Here is a 19,067-nt window from a genome sequence, read left to right as displayed (position 1 = left end):
CCTTGGCCAGTCCCAAAGTTCAGAGCTGGCGGGCAAAGATAGATCTTAGGGTGCAGACTGAGTGCTCTTTAGTGCAAGAATGATGAGGTTTAGCCTCATACTTTGGGCATGTTGCTAGGAGGGGCTATTCTTGGAGATGGACGTGATATTGGAAAGGGTGGAGAGCCGTGAAGACGTGGGAGACCCTCAACCATGTGGATTAACACAGTGACTGCTGCAGTGGGCTATTGAAGTGTGAGGATGACAAAGGGGTAGAACAGGGTTCAGATCTTTTGTTCATAGGGTCGCTATGCGTTGTATTGAACTCAATGGCACCTAACAACATTTGCATTGGGAAAGTCTAGTCAAGGACCTCACCAAATTATTGACGAGCAGTGATGTCAGTCTGAGGATTAAGGGGTGTCTGATTCAGCCCATGGTCTTTCTGACCTCTTGCTATATGCATCTAAGAGTTAGACAGTGAATTAAGAATGACAAAAGAATTCATGCCTTTGAGCTGTGGTTTTGGAGAATAATACTGAAAATCCCATGGACTTCCAAAAGAACAAATAACTAGGTGTTGGAGAAAGTGCAGCCAGAGTGCTCTCTGGAGGCAAAGAAGAAGTTTTGTCTCACATACTCAAGCATGTTGCTAGGAGAGGCTGCACTTGGAGAGTCCTCATGCTTAGAAGGACAGAGGTTTAGCAAAGGATTGGAAGACCCTCAACCAGGTGGGTTGACAGGGTGCCTCGATGGGTTCTAGTGTGGCCGCAGTGTGTTAGTGAGTATGGCATCGGATAGGACAGGGTTCAGATCTGTTGTTCATGGGGTTACTGTGGGTCATACGTGGCACCTAATAACGAGATGTCTATGTTTAAAAAGCTGCTCAGAAGACGTAGTGAATATTGGAAGTGGCCACTTGAGGATTGTAACTCCATGCTCCAGTCTGCAGTATCCAGGTTCTTTAAGAAGTTAACCCTTTTCCATTCCCAATTGGGTGTCTTTGAGTTAAAATTTAACCCATTTCCGTAGTCCCTGTGATAGGTTTAGGGGCTGGTATGTGACCAAATTCATGTCAGCAAGGTGCAGGGAGAAAACTTCCTCCTATGTTAACTCCCTGTTTAAATTTGGATGTTGTGGAGTGAGGATGGGAGAAATAGAACAAGAATTACTAAAGCCATCTTTTTTTTTAAAGATAATTTTTATTTATTTATTCTTTTTTTTATGTGTGTACCGTCAAATTGTATCTGGTGGATTTGAACTGCGCACCTCTGGGATTGCAGTGCAGTTTCCTGCCACTAGGCCACCAGAGCTCGCCTACTAAAGCCATCTTGAAGACATTGTGACATAGGAAGTAGCAGGAGCCTTGAATTTCATAAAGGAAGGCTGACCATTTCTGAAATACCGGGCCCTTGAAAATATTAGTAGCAGAACATTATCCAGTACAGTGCCAGAAGATGGGTCCCTCAAGTTGGAAGGTACTCAAAACATAACTGAGGTAAGAGCTACCTCCTGAAAGTAGCAGATGGAATAAAGCTTTCACCCATGTAGAATCTTCATTTATTAACACAACTCAAAATGAGAGCATCAAACATCCCTTCATAATTGGAACATCAATAATTCCATGAAAAGGTGAAAGGTCAAAGAGGAAGACTTACAGGTGTATCATCCTATTTATTTGTTCTCTTTGCAGAGAACACTACTTAGCACTCTTCTCCAGAAACTCCAGCTCAAAGGCCTCAGTTCTTTTTCTGCCATCTTTATTTACCATCCAATTATCAGATGCATAGCAAGTAATTAAGGACCAAAGTTTTGGGTCAGGTGCACCTTAGTGTTTAAACTGACATCCTTGTTAGAAACTATTGAGTCAGAACCAACTCCTAACTGATCTCTAGCAGATTTTTCAGAAGCAGTCACACAGAGCAGCTGGTGGGCCTGACCTGCCTGCATGTCTGTGAGTTGCTAGTGCAAATCCTTACCATTAGGCCACCAGAACTCAAATTTATAGTTATCTATAACTATAGGTATATAGGTGTAGTCTCCTCAAGAACACTCTTAACACCCTACAAGCTGTTCTTCACACAATAGCCAATCCTTTTCATATATAAGCTATATTGTGTCCTCCTCCTGCTTAAAATCCCATAATTTTCCAGACATGTCCCCTATCTTGAGACTGTAATAATAAATCCAAATACTTAATATATTGTATAAATGTCTACAACAGTGAATTTAAGCACAGTGGAGATTGTGAGGATGGCACAGAATCAGTCAAGGTTGCAATCTGTTTGTTGCAGGTATCAGAGTTGATGACACCCAACAAGAAGTCCCTTACTATATGAGCTGTCCCTCCCTCATCTGATTTCACCCTCACATCACTCCATCCATACTGGCTGCATTCTGTTCTTCAGTTAACACCAAATGTGTTCTATCTTAAAGCCTACACTTGTTTCCTTAGCTGCAAATACTCTCCTACTTCTTTCCTGACTGATCATTTCCTAATATTCAGGGTCTGGTTTAAAAATTGATCGTGCAGATAGAATATCCCTCAGTACCCTCCAGTTCTGCCCATCTTTGTCAAAGGACTATGTTTCTTGTTGCACTTAACAACTGTTTCGGGACTGAGTGCCCTAGACCTTGGTGCTCTTCCACCCCCTGTATGCTCAGAGCACTGCCTACTGTGTTAGCATTGTTAGCTGTCATCCCACAGGCCCCTGACTCAAACTTCAAGCAAAATGGGATCAAATTTGTATGATCCAAAGGATTTTCTTTGGTGGGTTTTTGAAAGTAGGTTTTTCAGGCCTGTCTTCCTTGTTCATCTTAGTCTGGAGGCTCCACTGAAACCTGTTGTGTATCATAGCAACACACAAGCCTCCAGTGGCAGGTAGTTGTTGTGCCTGAGTCACATTGTCTGGGAGTAAATTCCAGTTCTCTCACATGGAAGGCAAGAGTTGCATTCTTTTTTTTTTTTTCCTATATTTTATTAATTTTCATAAACATTTACAGAGATTTTGGGTTTCCATTCATTCATTGTTGCACTATTCTCTCTACCCTCCTCCCAGTTTGTTCTTGTCCAAATGCCACAGTGCTTGTCAAAGCCAGTTCTGATTAATCTTCTTTGTCAGTGTGTCCTTTGCCATTCCCTATCACTCCTCCCTGAGAGAGACTTCACCCTGAGTCATAAGGAAAAGGGGATGGCGTATTCTCTTAGCTACTTCCTGCTGAAAAGGGACGTTGTGGGTTTCAGGGTGAAGATCTTCTCTCACTACTCTAAAGGGCCCCTTTGGCAGTAGGAAACACATAGACTATTATGGAGATTGATTTTGGAATTTAGATGCACTCTTATTGATTGTGCTTGGCCATACATGTTCATATCCTTGAAGATGTATCATGGGGGTGTTGCAACCTAGAAGACACAAATTTGACTAACAAGTTATAAGTACATGAGTCCAAAAATTATGGAAAAGTAAAAGAAAAGATTCTTTCATTGTTTTACAAACCCTCCCCCAGGTCCCCTCCACCATGTAGCCCTCGCTCTAGTCTCCTGTGATGACAGAAATACCTAGTTATATATAAGAGTTGCATTCTTAAATGTTGCTGTTATGTGCTGTCAAGTCAGACTCAGAGCAGGTCTTCCAGGGAGGTTTCAGAGGCAGTAAATCACACAGAAGATTAAATAACCATGTAATAAATTACATGATTAAATAACCATGTAATAGGGAGCTCTGATGGCCTAGTGGCAAGAAGCTGCACAGCAATCTCAAAGGCCACCGCTCAGCAGGAGGATAGGCAGTCTCCTCCCATTCAATTAACTGCCTCTGTAAACCCGCTGGAGGGTCAGCTATGGGTTGGTTCTGACTGTACAGGACATAACGATATCATTGTGTCAAATACTGTCCCAGGCCCTGGCAATGGGACATATAGCAATGAAAAGTTAACCACTGATCTTCTCATTATGGAGCTTACTTTCTAATGGGGGGTGGGATGAAATACCTTTAATTTCACAATACATAACTATTTCATGATGTCAGGTGATCTAAAAACCATCCATTCGATTCCAATTCCCAACAAATATCCATTGGGTTTCTAAAGTTGTAAATCTTTATAGGAAAAGACGTAGAGGTCTTTCTAGAGGGGAGCTCTGGTAGCTTAGTCCATAGGGAATTGTGCTTTTAACTCATAGTTTGAATCCATCAGAGGCTCTGAGATAGAAATATGAGCTATTTACAGGCACAAATTGAACACAGCTATGAACGAGTTCTTACTCAATGGCAATGAGAGGAAAGCATTTTCTTAGACCATTTCGCTGCTCTATGTTCCCACAGAAAAACTAATCCTCTTAGTGGAGTTGTGCTGTTAATGCAAAGGCACAAAATTTGGATCCACCAGCTGCTCCATTGGAGAAAGATGAACACTCTCCTCGCGTGTGATGTACAGCCTTTAAAAAACCCACTGGAGGGCAGCTATGAAACGGTTCTGCCTCCTCAACAACAGACTAAATGTTTTCCTTATTATCTTGTCTATTGCCCATTGGTTCCACTTGAATGCAAGAATGTAGAGCAGAATTAGTTACAGCAATGGGTGGATAGATAATGCAGTCGTCCCTGCATTATTCACTGACAATTGATTCTAGGACTTACTGAGATGCCTTATATACAAAGACATAAAATGTTTGTGTATATCTTACACATTTTCCTGTATACTTTAAAATCATCTCTTCTTGTCCTTGTTACGTCAAAACAATTTTTTTTTTTTTCTGTTGCAAAAAGCTTTATTGTTTCATTTGGTCTAAGGCTTGGGCGAAGGGCTTCTGGGTGGATAAGATTCTACATCAGGGTGGGATAGAGAAGTTTGCTGCTGTTGGCAGGGGGACACAGAGGTTTCCCCCTGCAAGTCCCCGCAGACCCCTAGTCGTGCTTGAGGGTGAGACGCTCAAAGAGATACTCGCCCAGCCCAGCCTGGGGGCCGCCCAGTCTTCTAATGTTGGTCAGATGGTCACCCATCTTCTTCAGCAGTTTCACTTCCTCATCCAGGAAGTGGTTCTCCAGAAAGTCACAGAGATGGGGGTCAGTGTGGGCGGAACCCACGGTGTGCAGATCCAGAAGGGCCTGGTTTAGGTTCTTCTCCAAGGCCAGCGCTGCCTGCATAGCGTCCAGGGTTTTACCCCACTCATCCTGGGATGGCTTCTGGATATCTTGCAAGAGGACTCGCCCGCCGCGCTGGTTTTACAGCTTCAAGAGCCGCTCGGCACCCTCGCGCTTCTCACTCGCCAACTCGCGGAAGAAGTGCCCCACGCCTTCCAAGGCCACATCATCGCGGTCAAAATAAAAACCCAGAGAGAGGTAGGTGTAAGAGGCCCGCAGGTGCAGGTTGACCAGACGGTTGACGCCAGCTTCTCCTTCGGCGGAATAATTTTGACGGATCTGAGAGCTCATAGTTGGTCGAGGTTTTGGGGCTAACAAAAAAAAAGGTGTTAGCTGGTCCCGAAAATAGGAGATGGTTGAGATGGTCCTGAGGTTACGCCTGGAGGTGACGTTGGAGGGTAGTCGGAGGTTGGAAGGGGGGAAGTCGCCGGGTCTGTTCCGTCCAAACACTGTTGAAGCAAGAGACAGATCCACGGGACCGCTGGGGAACCCACGTCAAAACAATTTGAAATCCACTTGTAACTGATTTCCAGCGGATTTTCGGAGGCTATCAGTCACACAGAGGAGATTGTTAATCTTTCTCCCTAGGAATAGCTGGTGTATTCGGACCACATGACTTTGGGTTGATGTAACGAATACCTAATGCTATGTAAATGGGCATTTATGCTCTTTTATTAGCCCTTGGAAGATTGCTTTGACCATCTAATTACTTTCCTCTTCACTCCTCCCTGGATATTTTATCTATTGTGATTGGTTCCATCCACTGATGATTAAATCCTTGAATTCTAACTTGTAAATAGAGCTGATTTAATGTGTTTTTGTTTAATGCTAGATTCCTCAATGCCTGCAATTACATAAAAAGTTAATAATATTGTTTGGGTAAATATTGGCCAAATCAATGTGCATTTTAAGGAGACCCTGCTGGCTGCACAATGGAAAGTGAGCTGGAGAGAGCACACAAGAATGTAAGGAAGAGACAGTGGTGGGAGTCAGGTGAGGTGTGAGTGGGGCCCAGGGGAAGTTGGATATGACTCAATACCTAATTTTCTTTTAAGAAAGGACTTCTAGAACTGGTGGGTAAACGGTAGAAATGGAAAGGAAGTAGGCACTCAAGTATAAATACCCATTTCTGGTCTAAGTAATTAGGTGGATGGATAATGAGTGCATTTCCTGACATAAGGGAGACTGGGGTTAGAAATATGGTTTCTGTTTTGAACATTATAGCTTTAAAATAACTATAGAATAACTAAATGGAAGGATCCTACACATAATGTCTAAGTCTAGAGCTCAGAGCAGCAATCTAAAAGAAGGAAGTCATCAGCTTAATTGGCATTTTGTGTACAGGTCTGATAAGCTTACTTATGTCAAGAATAGAGGGAGCTTCAAAAGATAAGCATGCAGCGTTTAAACAGGGAAGACAAAAAAACCCGTTACCAGAGTCAGAATCAACTCATAACTGACCCTCCAGCGGGAGGCTGTAAATTGCAGGGGACGAGATTGTCCCATCTTTCAGCGGCAGAGCAGCTGGTGGATTCTGTGCCATCTTTGGGTTAGCAGCTCAGCCAGAAAAAACAAACCGTCAAATGCATTGCTGTGGAGTCAGAACTCACCCTCCAGCTGGTTTTCAGAACTGTAACCGCATGGGCTAAGATGGCCCGTCTTTCCCCCACTGAGTCACAGGTGGAGCAGCAGCTGGAGCGGTTGCCCACCTTTGTGTTGACAGCTTAACTCTACCCACAGGGCTTTACGGTGTCCTTGAGGGCAAGTTTTGAACGTGTCTAACACTTCCTCCCTTTCCCTCCCTCCCCAATTAAAAAGACCATGGGGGATTAGGAATCAGATTTTCAGTGTTTGTCTCCTGGAAATTGTAGCGCAGTCGTCAAAGTGCTTGGCTGCTAACTGAAAAGAAAGCTCCTGGGTTTGACTCCTCCGGCGGCTTCCTGGAGAAAGATGGCTCCCGTGATGATTGCAGGCTCGGAAACGCTCTAGGCAGCGCTCCTGCCTGTCAGGGTGTCTGGGAGTAGGAGCCAACTTGACAGTTTTGTGTGGTCTTCTACAGTCCCTTTACCACAGACTCGTGTTGTCTCAGCCCTGTGGTGGTGATTCTGGAGCTTGGCCGCCTGGGTAAACGACTTGAAATCAGAGAACTTCTTTTTGCTTGGCATGTTTAAACAGAAAAAGCTCTCCGGCGCCACTTTCCCCTTCGCCGGTCGCACCGGAAGGTGTCACAGCCTTTGCTGTCCGTGCGCTTGCTCACTCAGGGATGGCGCTTTCCATCCCCTCCCGCTTTCCACCATGTCTCCCAACAGCGAGACCCGAGGGCATCCGCTCGCTCTATGGCGTCTCCTTCATCACAGGGACCTTCCTTCTGTGCACATTACTGGGGCTTTGATTCCAAACACCCTTCCCAACCTCCACTGCAGCTCACAAAACTTCGTTTACGCAAAACAAGACACAGACATCCTCCCGTAGCCCGAGTTTTCAGCGGTAACCGAGTATATGCTCCGTGTCCACTATGTACTTGGACCAGGGCAATGCTGCATGCAGCCTTCCCAGTCCTCTGCCAGCAGATTTTGACTCACGGGTATCATTTGTTAAATGACTTTTCCAGCCACTTGTCCTGTTGATCCTGAAACCTATCATTTGTCATTTCTCTTCCTGGATGGTTGTCCAAGCCTTTCTTATTTGTTGTTGCCTTAGGAGAGGCAACATAATGATTATTTCAAACAATGCTTCAATATCGTAATGATTACTTCATCATTATGGGAAATATGACTACATAATAATGTCAATGATTTCGTAACTATCTCAAACTGTGAGTCACTCTTTGACTTAGTGAAATGTGAACAGTTTAGTATGCAAAGCCTTTACTTTGTTCTTGGCTCAGAGAAACTGGGCTGCTTTTATTTAGAGAGGATTCTCTAAGTGGTGCACACACTTGGCTGCTAACATAAATATAAAAAGCTTGACTCTACTCAGAGGCACCTACCAGTCTAAGATCATATCACCCTGAACACACTTGATCCCTCAGAGGCATCTACCTGGTAATCAACTTCTAAAATATCAGTCGTTTGAAAACTCCACAGAATGCAGTTCTTCTCTGATACACATAGACTCATCATGCAATGGACTCCAACTGGTTATTTAGAAATGACCCTTTACATGCCAATAACAAGAATACCTTTGATTTCATGTCTCTTTTCATGAAGTATCATAGTACAGCAAACAATTGAATAGAATTCCAGACTAATGAAGCCAAATTTTCAGATATTCAACATCATTGTTCTTATTTACATCTCATTTCCCCTCAGCTGCTTGTGCAGTATAATTACAACTAGTATCATCTTTTCTAGCTAATGCAGACCTCCTATGTGCAAATCCTATGTATATATGTGTGTGTGTATACAGATCTACATGTAAAGTATTTTTATGTATATGAATGTACATAGTTAAACAACTTGAAATTGCCAATTTTTTAAAATTGCCAATTTTGAGGTAATAAATAGTTGTGTAGTGGCAACTTCATGTGGTTGAACAATATTTACATGTTGTTTGCTCTGTTCTATGTTTTGATCACTTAATTTTGTATCACTAGCCCCTTTTCATACCTTTTCCATCTATTTGCAGAACAGATCATCTGGAAAGCAGGGCTTTATGAGGAGACATGTGACATCAGGATTGGAGGAAAACTCATCAACAACCTATGTTATGCAGTTGTGGCAACCTTGCTTGCTGAAACTGAAGATCTGAAGTGCTTGCTGCAGAAGATCAAGGACTGAAGTCTCCAATATGGATTGAAGCTCACCATAAAGAAGACAAAGATTCTCACCACTGTGCCAACTGGAAGCACCATGAAAGATGGAGAAAAGATTGAGTTTGTTAACAATTATAGCTTGCTCGGCTCCACAATCAACATTCTTAACACCAGCAGTCGGGAAATCAAAAGCCTAATTGCATTGGAAAAATCTGCTGTCAGGGACCTCTCCAGAGTACTGAGAAGCAACGACCATGGCCTGGATCAGGCGCACCGAAGTCTCCAGCCTGATGTCACTGCTCTTCAGTACTCTGGAGAGGTCCCTGATAGCTGATTTCCTGGCTGCTGGTACCAAGATTGTTGACTATGGAGCCAATCAAACTAAAACTGTTGACTATCTCAATCTTGTCACCATCCCTACTGATGTCGTCAATTGGTCCAGTGGTAAGAATCTTTGTTTTCTTGATGTTGAACTTCAATCCATATTGAAGGCAGCAGTCCCTGACTTGCAGCAAGGGCTTCAGGTCCTCCTCAGTTTCAGCAAGCAGGGTTGTGTCATCTGCATAACGCAAATTGTTGATGAATCTTCCACCAATCCTGATGCCACATTTCTCCTCCTCATACAGCCCAGCGTCTCGGATGATCTGTTCTGCATACAGATTGAAAAGGTATGGAGACAGAATACATCCCTGGAGGACCCCCTTCCTGATTTTGAACCATGTATTGTCTCCTTGTTCTGTTCTGATGACTGCCTCCTGGTCCAAGATTAGGTTTTGCATAAGCACAATCAAATGTTCTGGGATTCCTATTCTTCTTAATCAGCCATAGAGCTTGTTATGATCCACAGTCAAAAGCCTTTCCTCTGGTACTCTCTGCTTTCTGCCAAGATCCATCTAACATTAGCTATAATATCCCTAGTGCCATGACCTCTTCTAAATCCAGCCTGCACATCTGGCAGTTCTCTGTTGACTATTGTTCCAATCGTATTTGGATAATTTTCAGCAGAATCTTGTTTGCATGTGATATTAATGATATTGTTCGATAATTTCCACACTCTGTCAGGTCACCTGTCTTTGGAATGGAAACAAATATAGACCTCTTCCAGTCAGTTGGCCAGCTGGCTGTCCTCCAGATTTCTTGGCACACGTTAGTGAGCACATCCAGGGCAGTGTCTGTTTGTTGAAATATGTTGCTTGCATGTGATATTAATGATGGTATGTACTAATACTAGTAGTATATTAATAATATTGTTTGATAATTTCCACATTATGTTGGATCACCTTTTTTAGGAAAAGGAATAAATATGGATGTCTTCCAGTCACTTGGCCAGACAGCTCTTCTCCAAGTTTTCTGGCATAGACTGATGAGCACATCCAGGGCTGCATCTGTTAGATGAAACACATCAATTGGTATTTCATCAATTCTTGGGGCCTTATTTTTTTTTTGCCAATGCCTCAGTGCATCTTCAACTTCTTCCTTCAACGCCACTGGTTCTTGTTCACATAATACATCCTGAAATTTTTCAGTGTCAATTATTTTTTTGGAACAGTGACTCTGTGTATTCCCTCCACGTTCTTTTGGTACTTCCTGGATCATTCAACATATTGTTCATGTTGGTTTTTTTTGCCACTGAGTTGCCTGTGACTCATAGTGACCCTATCTATGTACAAAGCTCTTAATCCTGCCTTATCCTGAGCCAGTCTCACTGACACCGACACACTTATTCCACTGCTCCAATTACCATGTCAATCCATTTCATCTGGGGTCTTTCTCTCCTACACTGTCCCGCCATCCCTCCAAGCATATCCTTCTCGAAGGACTGGTCTCTCCTGGCCACATGTTCATAGTATGTGAAATGGAGCTTCAAAATGTTAGCCTCCAAGGAGAGACTTGGTTTTAATCTCTCTAAGACAGACCTATTTGTTCTCCTGGTCGTCCATGGTATGTTCATTACTCTTCTCCAGCACCACAACTCAAAGGCATCAATTCTTCTGTCATTCTTAGTTATTGTTTAGCTCTCTGATGCATAGGATGTAATTTCAAAGGCCATGGCCTGGATCAGGTGCACCTTAATCTCTAGACTGACATCGTTGCTCTTTAGCACTTTGGAGAGGTCTCTGACAACAGACAAATTGCCCATAGCATCCTTAAGTATTGTGACTCAAGGTTTAAATTTGGTTTTCAGTTCTCTCAGCTTCAGAAATACTGAGCAAATTCTTCCCTTTGTACTCTCCAGTTCTAGCTTTTTGTACATTCCATTATAATACTTGTCGTTGTGTACCATCGAGTCAGAACCAACTCATACTTGATCCTCCGGCAGGTTTTCAGAGGCAGTTAATTGCACAGAAAGAGATTGCCCATCCTTCTCCCACAGAGCAGCTCGTGGCCTCGAACTATGTACCTTCAGGATTGTAAGGCAGCTTCTGGCCACTAGGCCACTAGAGCTCCCTTGTAATCTGATAAAGTATTATGTCTATTGTGTGGCAGAAAGAAAACATTTCTCACCCAGTTTTAGAGGATGAGAGGGCAGTAGATGAACCATGGGCTCTGGAGAGTCAAGATGGCCAAGTGGGCTGGGCTCGAGAGCATGCTGAGTTTAAGGAGAAGAGTGGGATGGGGGAGTCTCTCATGTGATTAACCTGCTGGGATTTCTGTTGCATATTCTTTCTCACACATTCCTGCCAGTTGTCCACATTACAGATTCCCTTCAAGGGAGAATGCACAATGGAAACATGGGCACACAGATGCTGAAATGGCAGATCAGTCAATTCTCACTCTTGGAAATGGCAGAGAAAAACTCCCCATTAAGGGCTTTGCTGTCTCTTGTGAAGTGGTTGGGAACATACTGGGTCCCACCCTACTACTCATTGGGGCACCCTGGCCTTTTGTGGTTCCACCCTTTGTCAGAAGGCTTGGGAGCAGCTTCACTGTTGACAACCCAAGGGCTTGTGTGATACTGAAAAAGAGAATAAGGAAGAAACGAGTCCTTCTTTCTGTCTCCTTGATATGATCTACCCCCGTCTTGGTAATTTTGTTCAGCTTTCATATATTGAGAGAGGGAGCTCTTGTCACCTATTGACAAGAAGCTGCCCTGCAATCCCAAAGGCACACGGTTCAAGTCAACCAGCTGCTCCACAAGAAAAGATGAGCAATCTCTTCCCATAGGATTAACTGCCTTTGAAAACCCACCAGAGGGATCAGCTATTGGATTCTGACTCAACAACAACAGTGGCCTAAAAGGAGCTTCTGATGGCCTAGTGGTAAGAAACTGCACTGCCACTCCAAAGGCATGCTGTTCAAATCCACAAGCTGCTCCACAAAAGAAGGATGGGCAGTCTCCTCCTGTGCCAACAATTGCCTCTGAAAAACTGTAGGAGTGTCAACTATAGATCGGTTCTGACTCGACAGTACACAACAAGTAGCCTAAAGGGAGTTCTGGTGGCCTAGTGATAAGAAGCTGTGCTGTTTACCAAGACCCCCGTCTTGGTAATTTTGTTCAGCTTTCATATAATAAGAGAGGGAGCTCTCATAGCCTATTGACAAGAAGCTGCCCTGCAATCCCAAATGCACACAGTTTGAATCCACCACCTAATCCACAGGAGAAAGATGGGCAGTCTCTTTCCCATGTTATTTATTGCCTCTGAAAACTCACTGGAGGTCAGTCATGGGTCAGTTCTGACTTGGTGGCATCCAATGACAACAACAAGAGTGGCCTAGTCATTAATGAGCTCACTGTCAACTCAAAGGCACAAGGTTCCAATTTCTAAGATGGTTCTTGGGAAGAAGATACACAGTCTCCTGCCCTGCTATTCAGAGTCTCTGAAAAGCCAGCAGAGGGTCACCCACGAGTCAGTTCTAATGCAATATCACATAACAACACAGCAACTTATATCTTAAGGGAGCTCTAGTGTCTGACTCAATGGCAATGAGTTGTTATTTGTTGTTTATATCTTAAGTAAATGATCAAGGATCCCTGTATGCTCTTTAGACTGAATCCTACGAGTCAAACCTCAGCTCTATGCAGTCTGAAAGGTGTGGTGTTCGCACAGTGGTTAAGGATCCAGCTGTCCATTTTAATCCACCAGAGCAATAATAACAAGGCAGATTGCTTCTAGAAAGACTGTTGTTGTGTGCCATCAAGTTGGAAGCATCCATAGCCTTTCCTGTGTGTTTTTCAGAGGCACTAAATAGCACAGGAGGAGATTGCCCATCCTTCTTCTATGGGGCAGCTCGTGGATTTGAACAGTGTGCCTTTGAGAGTGTAGCACAACTTCTTACCAGTGGGCCACTAGAGCTCCTAATAACCTTAGAAACCCTACAGGCAGGTTGTACTATATTCTACTATCAATCAGAAGTGACTCAATGGGTTGTGGATAGTTGGAGTCTAAATCTATGCCATCCAGTGGAAATAATGTAATGTGAGCCATATATGCAATTTTAACTTTCTAACAGCTGAACACTGAATAAAGACATAAAAAGAAACAAGTAAAATTTTAATTTTGATATATTTTGTAAAACCTTGTAGAAGCAAAATAGGAAGTTCTGTGGCATAGTCTGTAGGGAGTTGCACTGTTAATCCAAAGGCAACATCTCTTTGGTGCCTCAAATCCACTAGTGACACTGCTAAATATGGGCAACTCATTATTGAGATCATTTACAGTATTACTCACTCAAAACTCAAACTCCCTGCTGTCCAGTCAGTTCCACCTCTTCGCTGACCCTTCATCGGGTTTCAGAAGCTGTAGATCATAATGGGAGGTGAGTGGCTGGTGGATCTGAAGACACATGTGGTTAACAGTGCTATTTGTGGTAGACACCACCACCAGAGTGCTATTCTTTCTCAACTTCTCACTTTTTTCAGCAGCTCTCAGTTAGGACTGGTAACATTTCAAGTCTTCGATAGTCACAGGTCCCGAGTGACTGCTGTATTGGACAGTGCAGGTGTAAATGGTATGAAATGCTACATGGCATTTGGTCAACATCTGACTTCCACATGGGAATTCTGCTCTGCTGAGGGTTTCATTTGAGAAAATTAAGTCACTATATCCCTCATGGTCTGTGATACTAAGTAATTTTGTCTCTGGGCAGAATGTCAACATCACAAGCTCATGAGTTAGCAGCTAACTAACCAATTCAGTCATGATATCACAAGATATAAACTCGCAATTTTTTGTTTTTTCATATATTTCGGAAGGTGTGGCTTAATGGTGATATTTTGCTCTGTCCTGTAAAACAAAAATAGGAGAAAACCTAAGACACTGTGTTTTTTTTTATTATGAGGGATTTTAATGGTTGCCTTAAAACTCATGTTGTTAGGAAAGGCCAGCCCTTGGAAAAGACATTTTGCTTGGAAAGGTCAGCCAAAGAGAGGAAGACTCAACAAGATGAATTGACAGTGACCGTAGCAATGGTCTGAAGTGTATCCGAGATGATGATGATGGTACAAGATAGGGCAGGGACTGCTCTTCAGCGGCTGGTTATGAGTTATAGTGGTCTCCTAGCCACTTGGCAACGTTATAGTACACCCTTTGAGGGAGCTCTGGTCTGTAGGGAATTGCACTGCTAATCCAGCCCTGGCGCCTTTCTGGAAGTTGGAAACTACCAGCTACTCCTCCAGAGACAAATGGGCAATCTCCTTTTCTGTGATTTACAGCCTCGGAAAAGCCATTGGAATGTCACCTGTGAGTCAGTTCCTCCACAGCAATGAAATCTTCTCAACTGGCCAGGATCATGCATATGTTTATCGTGTTCTTGTACTATGTTGGCCGAGTTCCTCCTGGCATAACCAGTGCCCTTAAGACACTCATTTGGGTCGGGTATTGCCAAAAGGGCCTTATTTTTCCAATTACCACCACAGTGATTTTGCAATTTTAAGTTAATGGAACGGCTCGCTTCGTGACAGCAGGGGGAGCTCTTCCATCGATGTAAGGTAAACCCCGGGCTTTCCTTTTGTTTACAGTTCTGGAAGAGGGTTTTGTTCTTGTCCAAAGGAGAAAGAAACGTTAATCAAGTTTCACACTTAATTATTTCTACATTTTCTGTGGGGTATTTAATTTCTGTTGTCTGTGAAAAAATTTTCCTAAGGGTCCTTAGATTTCTTATCAGGACCTGCCCATTTTACCATTGTGACAAAATTTTTATTCATTCTTCATTTCTGCTCTCCAAAACTATTGCAAAGTTCGCTGCAGATGTAAAACGTCGCGCAACACTCTTTGATATAGCAAAGCCAGGTGCCTTTGAGGCCAGGCCACTCAAAACTTAATCCTCAACACGTCTCTTTTGTTTGTTTCAAGGATTAACCTGAATCATTTACAAATGCAAGCCATCATGGTCTGAGCAATAATACTTATTTTCTGTCAATTTTAGTTAACAAATATTTTAGTAAGTGTGTCTCCTGGAAGGTTGATTTTGAAGGCTAATTGCTAATCAGGTGTTGGAACGGAATCCTTCCTGGTGATCTCCACAAATAAGGATCAGCAGTGCGCAGGATAGAGCATCTTAGATGTAAGGAGCCTCAGAGTCGTGTGTGACTGTCACACTCACAGATGGTAAGTGCCACGTTTAGTGCCACACACTTCTGGGATTCCATCCTGTGGGCGGGGAAACAGCCAGTGGAAGAGCCAGGACCAGCAGGTCGATCTAATTCATGGTGGGCAGAGTCCACATTTCCTAAGCCAAGAATAAACATTGGCTGCTTGGAGGCAGTGCTGCGGTCTTTGCCTTTTTTCCTCTCCAGGACGGAGCTGTGGTGGCGCAGTTTGTGGAGAGTGGCGCTGCTCACCCTAGGGCGGGGTTTCTTGGGTAGTTTGAATCCACATGCGGAAGAGAGGAAGACCCTGGATAAGATGACTGATTCATTGACTGGGGAAATGGTGTGTGTCAGAGACAGTAAGATTGGCACAGGATAAAGCAGGGTTTAGGGCTATGTACATAAGGGTCGCTATGCTTTGCAGTTGACTTGATGGCACATTAACAACAACAACAACAATATTCTTCTTTGGTAATGTGTCTATTTAACCATTTACACATTTTTTTCATGGAGTTGTACTTTTTAGTTGTATTGGAAGAGTTCTTTGTATATTCTAGTTACTAATTCTTTAGATTTATAGTTTTAGAATATTCACCTTAAATATGTCATTGCTGAAGAAACTGGTGCAATCATACAATGGAGTATTGTGCATCGCCAAAACCAATCCAGAATTAATAAAATACTACACAACAGGGATGCAACTAGGACACATTATGCTGGGTGATGTAAGCCAGTCACAAAATGACAATATGGTTTTGTGGTTGTTATGTGATGTCAAGTTGGAACCAACTCACAGCTGACCCTCTAGTGGATTTTCAGAGACTAAATTATATGAGAGGAGATTGCCATCTTTCTCTGGTGGAGCAGCTAGCGGACTGAAACCACATGCCTTTGGGTTGGCAGTGAAACCCCTTACCATTAAGCCCCTGGAGTTCCATTATGATATAAGATCACTTATATAAAAAGCCAGGAAATGGTTTATGCACAGGTAAGCATTTACAGAGATGAAAAGTAAAAGAAAGGGGAGAAAAAAAAATTAAAAAAATAATAAATAAAATGTTGTTGTTGTTGTTATGTGCCGTCAAGTCGCTTGTGACTCATAGCGACCCTATGTACAACAGCCCTAAACTCTGCTCTGTCCTGTGCCAAACGCACTGTCTCCAACACTCCCATCCCAATTATCCCAGTCACTGAATCAATCCACCTCATAGAGGGCCTTCCTCTCCTGCGCCGTCCCTCCACCCTCCCAAGCATGATGTCCCTCTCTAAGGACCGGTCTCTCCTCACAACATGTCCAAAGTATGTTAGATGGAGCCTCAGAATCCTTGCCTCCAAGGAGCCACCCGGTTTAACCCTTTCCAGGACAAATCTGTTTGTTTTCTTAGCAGTCCATGGTATTCTCAATACTCTTCTCCAGCACCACAGCTCAAAGGCATCAATTCTTCTATCTTCCTTGGTCGTTGTCCAACTCTCTGATGCATAACAAGTGATTGCGAAGACCATGGCCTGTATCAGACGCACCTTAGTCTCCAGAGAGACACCATTGCTCTTCAGTACTTTGGAGAGGTCCCTAACAGCAGCCTTTCCCATGGCAATGCGCCTTTTAATTTCCTGGCTGCTGGTGCCAAGACTGTTGACTATGGAGCCAAGCAAACTAAAGCTGTGTACAATCTCAATCTCTTCACCATCCATCCTGATGGGGGTTTTTTTTGTTTGTTTTTGTTTTTGTTTTTCAAAAAAGGGAGAGGGTTAAACCGGGCTGCTCTTTGGAGGGATTCTGAGGCTCCATCTAACATACTTTGGACATGTTGTGAGGAGGGACCGGTCCTTGGAGAGGGACATCATGCTTGGGAGGGTGGAGAGACAGCGCAGTAGGGGAAGGCCCTCTATGAGGTGGATTGATTCAGTGACTGGGGTAATCTGGATGGGTGTGTCGGAGACAGTGCGATTGACACAAGACAGGGTTTAGGGCTGTTGTACATAGGGTCGCTGTGAGTTGCAAGTGACTCGATGGCACATAACAAAACAACATCTTTTTTTTATATTTTGACTTGTACTTTTGCAGCCACCTCTTTAACAGTATTCATTCATAATAAATTCTTTCAATGAATTTATACTGTTGATTCCAGACAGCATTGCAGAAAGGTAAACAAGAAAACCACCCAAAACATGTTGCTGTTTTGTTGATTCTGACTCACAGTTAACCTACCAGAGTGGAACTGTCTCATTGGATCTACTCTTTAGAGTAATAGAGTGCCACACCTTTCCTCTGTGGAGCAACTGGTGGGTTTGGACTACCAGCTGGTGGGTCTTTCAGTTATTAGCCAAATGCTCAACCAACTGCACCACCAGGGCTTTGTAGGAAGATAAGGCATCACATTTGGGGAAATAATTCTTGTCTTGTTGTGCATAGTGGACTCAGAAGAGCTCTTGAAATATCCTTTTCAGATTTTTCAGTTGGAAGAGTTCTTTCATAAATTCTAGATACACAGATTCTAGATACCATTTCTTAAATAATCTAGAGCAGATTGGAGGGCCTGGGTGAGTCAGCCTAGAAAAGAGACTCAGAGAGAAAATTCTAGAGAGTTCATCTTATATTTAAGATTAATGTGTGAAAGAAGAGAATTTGCTTTGTGCTATAAATAAATAATTGGATCATAAGATCTCCAGCCTCATTTCTGTCACATGAAAAGACCATGCTTTTCAACTACATGTTTTCTTTTCTTCCAACTTTTGCACTCCTGTCACCAATTATTTTCAAATGCATGCTTGATCAATTACAGACTGCAAAACTTGGTCGAAATCCTCCATTTCTTCCTCTTTCAATTTAGTGGTTGGTATGTGTATTCAGAATCAAGGGGCCCTTCAAAATGCTAAAGAGCAAGATGTGCCTGATTCAAGGCACAGTATTTTTAATTGTTTCTTGTGCATCTGAATGTTGGATAATGAATGACAAAGATGGTTTTCCAATTTTGCCAACACCATTTATTAAAAAGGCTGTCATTTCCCCACTTAACTAATTTCATCTCTTTGTCAAAAATCAGTTGACCATAGGTCGATGGGCTGATTTCTGGATTCTCAATTCTATTCCACTGATTTATGTGTCTGTCATTGTACCAGTGCCACGCTGTCTTGACCACCACAGCAGTGCAGTAGAATTTGAAATTAAGGTGTGAGATACCTCCTATCTTATTTCTCTTTTTAAGGAATGCTTTGCTTATTCAGGGTCTCTTTCATTTAAAATTAAATTGGAGATTGCATTTTCCATCTCATTGAAGAATAGAATTGGTATTTGTATTGGGACTGTGTAGATTGCCTTTGGTAGGATTGTCAATTTTACAATATTGAGTCTTCCTATCCATGAGCAAGGTATATTCTTCCATTTCTCCAGGTCTCTTTTTGTTTCCTGTAGTAATGTTTTCTAATTGTCTTTGAATGTCTTTTTTGTTTCTAGTTAGATTTACTCCCAAGTATTTAATCTTGTGATTATTGTGATGGGTATTATTTTTCTTAGCTCCACTTGATCGTGCTAATGCAAAATCTATCCTTGGACCAAAAGTCAGGCATTTGTCAGAACAGAGCAAGGAAACACTGCATGGTTCAAAATTGGGAAGGGTGTATGCCAGGGATGTGTCCTATCTCCATACCTTTTCAACCTGTATGC

General features: G+C 42.8%; 1 pseudogene; it reads right to left on the bottom strand.

Annotated features, from left to right (window-relative positions):
• Positions 1 to 4,883: 4,883 nt before the first annotated feature.
• Positions 4,884 to 5,411, bottom strand: LOC102870264 (annotated as a pseudogene).
• Between the last annotated feature and the right edge of the window lie 13,656 nt (positions 5,412 to 19,067).

Source organism: Elephantulus edwardii, unplaced genomic scaffold (genome assembly GCF_000299155.1).
Source record: "Elephantulus edwardii isolate Elephantulus edwardi_28Jun2011 unplaced genomic scaffold, EleEdw1.0 scaffold00060, whole genome shotgun sequence".
Classification (NCBI taxonomy): Eukaryota; Metazoa; Chordata; class Mammalia; order Macroscelidea; family Macroscelididae; genus Elephantulus; species Elephantulus edwardii.
This window is presented reverse-complemented; position numbering and strand designations above follow the sequence as displayed.